General features: G+C 36.0%; 1 protein-coding gene across 3 annotated transcripts in view; it reads right to left on the reverse strand.

The window, feature by feature from the left end:
* The window catches only part of LOC121431632 (ras association domain-containing protein 2-like), a 36,502-nt gene extending 29,192 nt beyond the window's left edge, over positions 1–7,310 (reverse strand). For all 3 annotated transcript variants that reach the window (XM_041629226.1, XM_041629228.1, XM_041629227.1), the window contains exon 1: positions 7,192–7,310. The gene's annotated coding sequence lies outside the window, so the exon portion shown is untranslated. The remainder of the gene's footprint in view (positions 1–7,191) is intronic.
* Positions 7,311–11,778: the final 4,468 nt, after the last annotated feature.

Genomic DNA, 11,778 nt, shown 5'->3' on the forward strand with positions numbered 1-11,778 from the left:
TACAAACACTTGGTAGTAAGATATTACATCTGACAAGTCTTTTCATAATACAGAGTGGCATTTCATGAAAGGGCATTACAATGTAGGTGACAAGTTCCATTTTAAATCTTTTTTTTTAGGATGTCCAGTTGCATATATGTACAATAGTAACCGTGCTTCTTAGCCAATCAAAATCAAGGAAAGTTGTCGGATCTAACAACAAATGCTGATGAAAAGCTCCGCAGGTTCTTGTTCGGAAAAGTGGTAATACTCTCCTTGTTGGCAAACACTTCCTGGTAAAACTGTGTATTACACCAAGGAGCTTTGAAGCTCCTTGGTACATGTAGCAAAATGAGCAGATACATGTACCTGAAATAAGGGAGAATCCTCACAGATCAGAAATCACTGAAACATTACTGCATTTTGAATTGTGCGATTCCCGCAATTCTGCAGTGTAGCTGAAGAAAATCGTCTAAACTTGCCTAAACACACCCTAAGTTTCCAGGGAGTCAAAGCCATGTCAAAAGAAACAAATTTCCTCAAGGTACTACTGGCACTGTAGCACAGCATGTAGCATAATTTGGCAATGTTGGATAATTGGCCAATGACAGCTTTCAGTCTTTTCGATAGTTTACTTTGAGCTAGTTATAACTTCAATCCTACCCTATGATGTTGGAGTTTCTGGAATTCACGCTCATGGAGATGTACATTTTTATGTCGCTAGAAAAATGTGCGCAATGTCAATCCTCAATATGTGATGATTGTCAATGACCCATTCCAAAGGCGACTCTGGGCCTCAATTTCAGGATATATAAGTATGATTACTGTGTTTTTGCCATTTTTTCAACTAAAATGAATGGCTTGATTTTGATTGGCCGCTGAGCCCAGATAAGCTAGTTAGTAGCTATTAGTACCATAATAAAAAAGGTACCATAATATGAAATGTACCCCAGATTTTGAAATGCTTGAAATGAAGATTGATGAAAATACATATTTGACTGGAGTGGGGGATGATGGTCACAATCTATCCAATTTTGATCAATATTCAATGAACTATACATAAATCATTTGTACATTTGCAATTTCACACTACAGATCTGACAGGAAATTACATGCCTGTTGTACTATTAAAAAGTGCTGAAATATTTCTTTTTATAATCAATTGTGGTAAAGTTTCCTTTCAACAAACAAAATGTTTGCATAGTTTTCATATTTGCCAGTTCTTCATTCTTTACACCATAAATATTTGACCTAAAAATGGCGAGTCCCAGCCCATGTGATCATAAAAAATAATGTTGTGAATTCCACATGAAATAGACCATAACTTTTTAAATCAATTTATATCACTGTGCCATAGTAGATGACTAGATGTCCTATCTCAGTCACAAAGGATTTTGGAAAGATTTTTTTTTTTTTGCTATTGTCTTGACGGTAAATATGACCTCACAATACCAACAATTATAAATTTTGAGCTTCAATGGGTGTAGTGAAAAGCTTTACAGGAGAAAATTTTGAGACAAGAATTTGAAGTTGTGCACTGAACTCAGTTCAGCAAACACAACTGTGTATAACTGTATGAAAGGATAGAGTATATTGTGGGAATCAGTATTAAACTCATGAAGTACACTGTATACTTAGTTCACAAAACCTAAGAAGGATATAGTATATAGGCAAGAAAGAAGAGACGAAAAGGACAAACAGATATGGATGTAGAAAGAGAGAGAGAGAGACAGACAAAGAGAAAGAGATAGAAGGGAAAAGGTAGCTGTGTAGAATGCCACAAAGATCCCATACAAAATTCTTGTCCTTTTCCTAATAAATGGAGTTTGCGTATACATGTAAAACTCAAGTTTCCTTCCTTGTCAATAGAAAAGTCTATGGTGTAATAAACTTTCAAAACAGACTTCTATCCAACTCATTTCCTTCATAAATAAGGAAATTAAATACTTAATGCTTTCTTACAAATTACATTATGTTACATAGCATAATACAGGTATTAAACATACACTGTATGCTTAAAGGACAAGCCTACACCAACAAAAAGTTGATTTGCATGAAAAGAAAAAAATCCAACAAGTGTAACGCTAAACATTTCATCGTAAAATAAGAAAGTTATGACATTTTTAATTTTCGCAATTTCACAAAAAAAGTCTTGCACTTCCTTATCAGTAAAGAAATGAGGGGAGTCAAGGGGACTGATGATGTCGCCCACTGACACACTCAACATTTCTTCTATTAAGTCAAGTTGGTCCTTACCTGTGTATAGTCAAATCTGTAAAATAAATGTAAATAGTCAAATCTGTAAATTAAATTCAAATACATGTATTATATAATTCAAACAATTAAAAAAATAGTGAGCGAGGGACATAATCAACTCTCTCTCAATTGCATGTACATGTATGTAACTGAATTCTGCATAAATTACTGTTTTGTAAAAAATAAGTAAAACTTAAAATGTCACAACCTTCTAATTTTACATCCGATTGTGATGAAATTTTCAGCATCATGCTTGTTTGATTTTTCTCTATTGATTCAAATCAACATTTTCCTGGGGTGGACTTGATCATGACCTATAAACAGCATTGCACTGAGATGGGATGCTATACTGTTCACATACACTAAAAAGGATATTAAGGCATTGGTTACATGCATATCAATTTGACTTTTTTATCTGAGCTGAAAGGTTTCATTTGTCACCTGTGTCTACTATATTTCAAAAAATGTAGTGACCTGAAAAATCATCTCAATTTTATTCTTGAAATCTCAAAATCTCCCAAGGAGATTAATCATTTGATTTTTCAGTGACAGATGTCTTGAAAGTGTCTGCATGAATTTGATTTGTTTTTTTTCATGGATGATCATTGTTAATTCATGTGACCATTAGAATAGTGTAACACACATCAAATACCAGGATTTTTCTTTAATATGTAAAGTTACCAATGTCTTTAAAATGGAAGTATTTCATATCAAACTGACCTTCTCCTTTTCCCCTGTGTTAAGTTCCTACTACTATTTCAAGTGCAGCAAGTCATTTGAAGTGGTTGTTCAAAACAGATGTGGAAGGATCTGCAAACTTCTTTTGAGCTAATTAAAAACATCCTTTTTAGCGATCATAGATTCACAAACATGCTTGGCGGCTTCTAGGAATCGGCATTAGAGGGTAATATAACCTAAATCCTGCTTTTCCCTCTCATCTCATCAAAACAATTTCAGACAATTATTTCACACCTTCAATTGTGATAAACTTTGAGTAAACTGTACACTTTATTAAAGAGTGATCGGCATGTGAAATCCACAACAATAATAGCATGTAGTACTTTTAGTTTATAACCTATTTTGAAAAAGTAAAATTTCATTATTGAAAACTGACAAGGCTTAACATGAGAGATCCAGTGAAGTGTATTACTGTATGTAATTTACAACCGAAAATTTAGATCTGACAAAACAAAATCAATTTCTGTTGTGTATTACTATTATTTCTAAGAATAGATTTCACTATAAAACCCTTTTTAACATAGCCTCAACTTGTAATGTAATCACTTGACATTTTGATGGATGTACAGTATCATGGTCAGAAAAAAAACAAGGGTCATTTATTAAAAAGTTTAATGAGAGTCGGAGGATATTTTTTTAAATATGAATCTAACATAACTAAACTTGTATCATATTGCTGGGCATATGCCATGGGTGTTCATTGATGATGTGTGTGCTCAATATTAAAGTCCACACTGTGACTCATTATCATATAGATAGAACTAGCAATTAAATATAGGTGATTATCAATTACTATAGATACAATCATTACAATGTACCTTGATAATGCTTTCGTAACCTTCTATATTTTATCAAGGAATTGGTCAACATTGATTCAACTTTTACAAATTATCTGAGCTGTATTTCAAAGGTCCTACATGCCACGGTTCCCTGTGTTCAGTATCTTTAACAAATTGCACCTGGAAATCACGGCTTAGTGCTTACACCTACAAACACTATTTATTTTCCTCTTCCTGGATGTCTTTTTCATTAAAGTTTAGAAATTGTTTTTAATACAACCTTCAATAACCAACATCTGCGACTAATTTTGCCCTGCATGTTCACATGGCTGCCTTCATATCAAGCTCTGTGCAGGTTTATTGTTTGAAGAACGTTAGGGCACCAAGACAAGAGTTTCCCTACATGTAAATACTGTCCTTATCACCTTGATATTTTCAAATTCAAGAAAGGATTAATTCATGTGTGAACAGTGATTATTAAAAATGCTGTCATTCAAAAAGGTATCATGATAATCCTGCTGAAATAACCATCTAAAAGCTATCTTGGAAGCATGGCCGAGCCCGACTATCTACCATGTACTCAGTTGAACTCTGGATGCACGCAGTAATATTTACAAGAATGTGAATAATTGTGTGTACAGTATGTTGATGACAAATCCAGCAGCTACTCCAGACTATGAATGAACGGCCATGGGAAATTGGTTTCCCAATGCATTTCCCATTCCAGTCTCTAATTTGTGAATTACTTTAACAGAACCTCTAGCTGGTTAAGTCCACAGTCGAGGAGGAATAATGGAACCTTCTTCATACCTACATGTATATGAGTACACATCTCATTTTGGTGCTTGGAAGATCCATCTTCTTCATGTGCTTGTGTAACTAATACAGTATCTTAAATCTCGAATTCTATTTTAAAGTTCAATTTATTGGCAATCTTTGCCATTTCCCCCCGTTATCCATCTGGTCAAACCTACATGTATCTTAATTAAAATCTGTAACTATATAAAATGGACAGTTCATAATCAAATAATGGGCATTCATTTTCCAAAGACAATTTTGGTAAAATAACCCCCCCCCCAAAAAAAAAACATCCATTCCAAAATCAGGCCTCTGTGGTGAACTAATACAAGGAAAATTTACAACAGTGAAGATGGACACTTATTTCTTGCTATATATGTTATTTCTACAGGGAAAATAAAAACATCAGGTGATGAAGAAGATTCTAATAAATGCACCCATGACTTGGTATTATATTTTGCCTTAAAGTTTCATGTAAATTTACTTTAAATGGTCCGTGATGGTGATGAGCGCTAAAGTAAAATGACTGGTCATTGGAATTTTTTTAGTTACACAAGGACCGTGAAGGACGGATAAAATAAATAAATCCGCATCACTTATTTTATCAAAAATATAATAAACTCAACGTCATAGAAAATGGGGGTATCAATATTTCCCTGAAGAATTAAAAAAATAATGCAATTTTACAGAAATAGAGGCCTACATGTACAACAGGGTGTTTTTTTTTCTTGTCCCTGTTGGGTTTTTTCCTTCTATTTTTAGAATATTATTATTCTCTTAACATCACTGTACATGTAGTTGTGTAGAGATGATGGCTCAATTAGCATACATTCTGAATTCCTAGATTCTTTAAGGGAATTCAGTTTCCAAGGGATAAATTAGTCCTAGGATAAATGCCTTGCCAAAAGACACGAGTGCTTCAGAGGGAATGTGAACCCCTCGGCTTTGAACCACAGAGCCAAGGGACTAATTTATTGAGTAACAGCACCTAGAGCTACATTAAAAAAATGGATGAGAAAAAGAAATGAGATCACATATGAAGGAGTATTTTGACTCATCAAATGCTAGCTCCCACTTGACATACCAATACTAAAGTGAGTGATCGTATTACCAATGCAATTGCAATCAGAATTGTATTACCAGGACAAACAATTATACATTGGTCAGAAATAATTTTATATTAAGTAAGCCTATTACATGTATACTTTATTTCCCCGGTCAGAATTTCAAGAGATATGACCAAAAAACGCAAAAACACATAATTTATGATATCTCTGTTTTCTGTATTATAATGAAAAGAATATTTTTCAAAGTAGATCTATATAGGTGATAGTTTAGTTTTTGTAAATTGTCAAATTATCCCAGCATTATCATGAAATTTGTCACCAGTCCATTCAGTGAGCACCGTTTATTCTCCACTACACTTTCTACACTCCACATTCTACACCCTTCCACTTTGTACAAATCAAATACATGTATACACGAATGAGAAGAGAAATAACAAATTTAGAAATAAGGTCATTTTTCCCACATAAAGGACATGCAATGGTCTAGATAGTAACCCTGGGAGCCCAGGGGCTTACCGTGTATTTGCCCATACTCACGGGACTAGCGTGATTTATGGTCTAAATATTTCTCCAAATGAATTGTGAAAAGAGAAATTATGCACTTACCATGATTGTATGGATGAAGGTTTAACGAGTGGCAGTTTTCCTGACATCTGGGCACAGACTGGAACCTCAAAAAACGTAAAGTTCCCTCCTTCTACCCCCGTCTTGATCGGCCATTTTTGTTATGAATTGTAACAAAATGGCCGATCGAAACGTGCAGCGGGCAGGAGCTCCCTGGGTTAGATAGTATAGTGGCCAACCAGTACTACCCGCCCTTGTAATTGTATTCCCGAACGCACACATCATACGCGTCAGAAAATTAAAAATACATGTATCATACACTCAATTTCCCTCAAAACTTTGCAAGTTGCAGCAAAGGGAACTTAAATTATAAAAGAAAGATGCTGAAAAATGGTCAAAAACACATTTTCAAAGTGTTTATATTCTGTAAATAATAAAATATTGTAAGAATATGAATAGCTCATCCTCATTAATGTTGCAAAATTCAAACAAGACAACTGACAGGCCAATTCACAGCAAAATTTTTCATATCTTTATTTCCTGTAAGTATTTATAGTGGCGGTATTATGAATTAAAAAAAATATCGTGTTTAGTACGAATCAATTTTTGAAAGGTGTTCGGTAGCCACTAGTACGTCTCAATCCTGCGACCCGGACGCGGGCATGGCCAGGGAAAACATCAGGGGCCTGTTGCATAAAACTTTTTACCTGAGAAAACTCTGGTAAGAACTGAAAACTAAGGTTAGTCTGATTTCTGCCATTGAGTTTAACACAGGACAAAAACTCCGGTAAAATCAACCTGAGTTTTCTCAGGTAAAAAGTTTTATGCAACGGGCCCCAGGAAACCCGCGGGACGTTTACCCGGTCTAATCAGTTACCTTCTCGCTTTCACACCCATCTCCGAGTATCTGTGCGTTAAAAAATAACCCGAGTACTTTTTGGTTGTAAAATGTTAGAGAGAGATTGTTAGATGCATTAATGCTAAACCATAACTAATAAAAGAATACTTACAGAATTATTTGAAGCGATTTATGGAACGGATTTGGCTCAAAGCACCATAAAAAATAGAGAACAAGCTGGAGTTCTCCTGTCAACAAGTTGTTCACCCCTGCTGCGTGAAAAATAAAGTTTTGTACGATCGAGACTTCCGGGTCTATTGTCGCAAGGGGGCGCGGCGCATGAAAAACGGGGAGATAGATCAGTGGTATCCGTGCGTTTATTAAAAAATGGCCTAAAAATGAGAGTTTTTAAATGTACATCCATAGAGATATATACTAATAACGACTTTGGTTTGATTTGATATTATTTTACAAAAAAAATCAAATACAGTGTATTGCGAATTTTAGCATAATAATGATAATTATCAAAATATACGGATGTTGTTCCTCGAAGTCCAAAGAAAGTAGCGAGGTTTAATCAACAAAACATATGAATCATGAATAACAATTACTTTAATAATTAAAAATGTTTTAACAAATACGCAAAATCCATGAAGTGATCGATCGAATAATAATAACACAAAAAGTATCTGCTTTATGATCTGACATCATATACTCACTCACTTCACTGTTTGGCACGAGAATGCATATCCGTTTTGTTCCGGCCGAGAAAAGAATTGGAAAGAGACTGAGTCTTCCAATAAAAAAACAGCAAACAATAGAAACTATGGATGCAACTGGTATACAGAGGGGGGGGGGGGGGGGGGTGCTCCAGAAAAAGAAGAAGAAAAGGGTGAAAATTAAATCGTTATTTGAACATTATATGTCAAAATAATTCCCAAATTAGAAAATCATAAAAGACAAAAAAAAAATTGTTCGCTCTAGACTTTTTTAAAAGAAAGTTTGCCCCATTCGCTATGTTTCGTTCCATAGGTACGCTACAGGCCTGACGCCACTGGTATAATGAAAATTATTAAATGTATTATGTACATGTGGCAGCAGCAGGGGAGGTGTGGGACGCAGGCATTTGCCTCCTCAGTCAGGGTTGTTGCCCCCACTTACCCCCCAGAAATTCTGAAAACTGAAAAAAAAAATGTATGGTAAATTTTGGAATAACATCCTACTCAAGCTGTAAAGTGCTCCAAAACAACATTTTTACACTCTCCAAATTTTAATGTTCTCAATAATCCAGTCACTGCATGGTAGCTCCCATTACACTGGCGTAAATCCGTGTTGATGGGAGGGGGGATGACTGAAATATTTAGGCATTTTTTTTTTGCAATCATGTCTTTAGATATGCAAGGAATTGTCATTGATATGTCCACAGTGGCGTACCGTGGGTCACGGCATTGGGAGGGGGGCACCAGCAAAATGTTTGAATCACTGAGTGAGCGCGCTCAGTTGCCAGTTATACTGACCTAATAGAGACATTTTCTGGACAACTTCATTAAACGCGTGCGCGGATATGCATCTCACTGATCAGATAATGCAAGCGCGAAGCGCGAGCTGAAATTCTTTTATATTCACACCTAAAAAGAGATATTATAATCAAATTTGTGTAATCATGATAGGTACCTGTCTCGCTAAACAATACGAGCGCGAAGCGCGAGCTGAAGTTTTCGTATATTTTGACCCCAAACAGCGAGATTTTGAGGAATATATTTTAGGAATCCATTAAGAGTATGCATATCTCACCATAGTCATCTAATGCGAGTGCCAAGCGCTTGCTGGTTTATAAGAATTACATCTGAACACATGAAACACTTTTTGTAGTCATTGCAATCATGATTATCATACGCATCTCACTAATCAAATATTGCGAGCGCGATGCCCGAGCTGAAAATTTAGATAATTCAGACCTGAAGTGGGGCATTCTAAGGTTTCTTTGTAGGAATTAACTAGGACCATACGTATTTCAATATCCAAATGATGCGAGCGCGAAGCGCGAGCTGAAAATTTTTGATATTCAGATCAGAAGAAGGGACATTTTAAGGACTGATTTTAGGAATTCATGAAGAGCAGACATATCTCACCAATCCACTAATGCGAACGTAATCACGGACAGGAAATGTTTCACTATACGAAGACCTTAATACGGGGCAATCACTTTTTGAGTCATGAAAAAAGAAGCATATGTCACTACATGAAACAATGATAACTCAAGTGCTAGGAAATATGGTTTATATTGACTTGTAAACGGGATGTTTCAGTACAACAGGATTATATATCTCGTTAACAGACAATGCAAGCACTAGGAACAATGAAGACGTAGGCCCTGTGTAAATTATGTTTCATGAAGTTATGATAAAAATGTTTTTTATGTAATGTAACATAACATAGTTATAATATAACATTATAATGAATATTTTCTTCTTTCCCACTATACGTTTCTTTTCCTTTCTCCCTCTTTTCTCCTTTTCCCCGTTTTTTTTTGGTCAGCCAATGCCGGGGGGGGGGGGCACGTGCCCCATGCCCCCCCGTAGCTACGCCACTGTATGTCCATATGGCAAATACCCCTCCAATATCACCAGTACGACAATACACCAGACGGTGGACTGTACTGTTTCCAGAAGAAGAATAAGAATATTTTTGTCTTTTTACCCCATGATGGTTTAATGGTTTTATTAGAGATTACATTAAAAAAGAATTGACATTCCATCTTAATCCCTTCCCAAAGACCCCAACATTGATGAATTGGAAGAAACGGGAGTTTCTCTTCAATGTTATAATAAGGACATAAGTATTTCGTTTGGAAATGGTGAACTGGCTCTTTATTTGCATTTTATGATTCAATAATATTGTTTTATTTGTTAAGTGGTATTTCAGGAAGAATTTTCATCAATAAAACAATTATCTCTTGTGATTTTTTTTCATTTCTTTCGTAAAAAGTGGGGGGAATGTTTGTACAGGCCACCCCCCCCCCTCGAAAAGTAGGGGGGATATATCCCCCCATCCCCCGGGATTTTTACGCCATGGCTCCCAACAATATTTATTAGTCACTAACATACTGAAAACTTAAGGTCATTATATAAAATTCGCTCGCGCTTCGCGCTCGCAGTGGCTGTTAATTGAGATAGATAAATGATCTTAAACATTCAGTGTTCAAGTCGATATTTTGCACAAATCATTCTTCTCGCGATTCGAGTTTTCAGTATTTGTTTTAGTGAGTCACGCATCCTGCATGTTCATAATTATAGAAAATGCTGAATATCAAAAATATTAAGCTCGTGCTACGTTTTCCCAATCATTGTGTTTAATTAGATACCATCATATTCATGGTTACAAAAAGTGCTTCCAGTTATAATATCAGGGTATTAAAAGTTTTCAACTCACGCTTCGCGCCGGCATTTTTCATTTGGTGAGATATCTTCACGAGCCACTGAAGTAGTTCTCTTTTCAAGTTGGTAGGGCCAATATTAAAACATTCAGCTTGCGCTTCGCGCTTGATTTTGTGAACTAGGCAACAAAAATCGTGTCCACCTTTGCTCCTCCCCCAAAATTTTCTTTTGCCCCTATAGTGTCCCCCTTATTTAAAAATCCTGGCGCCGTCACTGTGTACATGTAGCACATAAAAAAGTTTGCAACGTCATGTTGTACGCTGTGTTATGCTTAAGTGCGCCCTCGTGCGAACGAAGTTTTGTTTCGAAAATAAATTCTCTCCGGATGGAGTCGGCTTTTTTTGTTCCATGCACATATTAAATTAGTGGTGGATGCAGGAAAAATAATCATAAAAATGTCATATTTTGTGGAAAATAACGTAAAACAAATGTATAAGCACGCCATTGTGGATTTTTTTTTCAATTTCCCATTCGTTACTTTTCTATCCGTTAACTTTTTGTTCTATTCTGCACGTTCATGCATTAGTTTTTGTCATTACTTGTGAGTTCACTTTATTTCTTTTTTTTGAAAAATATGTTGCTGAGAACAGGATTTTAGTTCCACATTAAGAAATTTCGAAGATATGTTTTTTCGTGCTTTCTCTTTTCTTAATGGATTTCTTTTCTTTATTCCTCTGTCTTTACTTATTCTTTTCACGTTTCTATCATACCAACGGAGATAACTAATTTGCTGACAAAAAAAAACTTTGAAGGGAGGGGAGGTTTGCCACACCCCACTTCCCTTTAACGACGCCCCTTGCTAAGAGAAAAGGGAGGGGAATGGGGGCTTCTGACGGTTTGGAGCCACGATAGATCAACGGGAGAGGAAGGGGTGTATATCCCAATCAACCAACATCATTTCAAAAACAAACTTGATCATACGAGATAGCGAAGCGAGAGAACGCCCTGAGGAAGCAAGCCCATATTTAATCTCTCCAATAATTTTGATCGTTTTTTTACATTGTGATACAACATTCTGTTTATGCTACCGACACTGGCGGATCCAGGGGGGGGGGCACAGTCGGCCCGTGCCCCCATTTTGAGAGGCATAATTAAAATTTGTAATGTAAAAATGCCGTTAAAACAGAAGTGTGCCCCCCCCCTGACCAGTCATAACCCATACAAAAGACATATCCCTGCCCCCCCCTGACTAGCTTTAAAACCTATTTTGCCCCCCTGACGAGATTGATTACCTATTCCCCCCCCCCTGACGAGCTTGAAGACCTTTTTTTTGGTTGTCACATTTTTTTTCTGGTACGATGGAAAAGCTTTTTGATTGAAGA

This window comes from Lytechinus variegatus, chromosome 18, assembly GCF_018143015.1.
Source record: "Lytechinus variegatus isolate NC3 chromosome 18, Lvar_3.0, whole genome shotgun sequence".
Classification (NCBI taxonomy): domain Eukaryota; kingdom Metazoa; phylum Echinodermata; class Echinoidea; order Temnopleuroida; family Toxopneustidae; genus Lytechinus; species Lytechinus variegatus.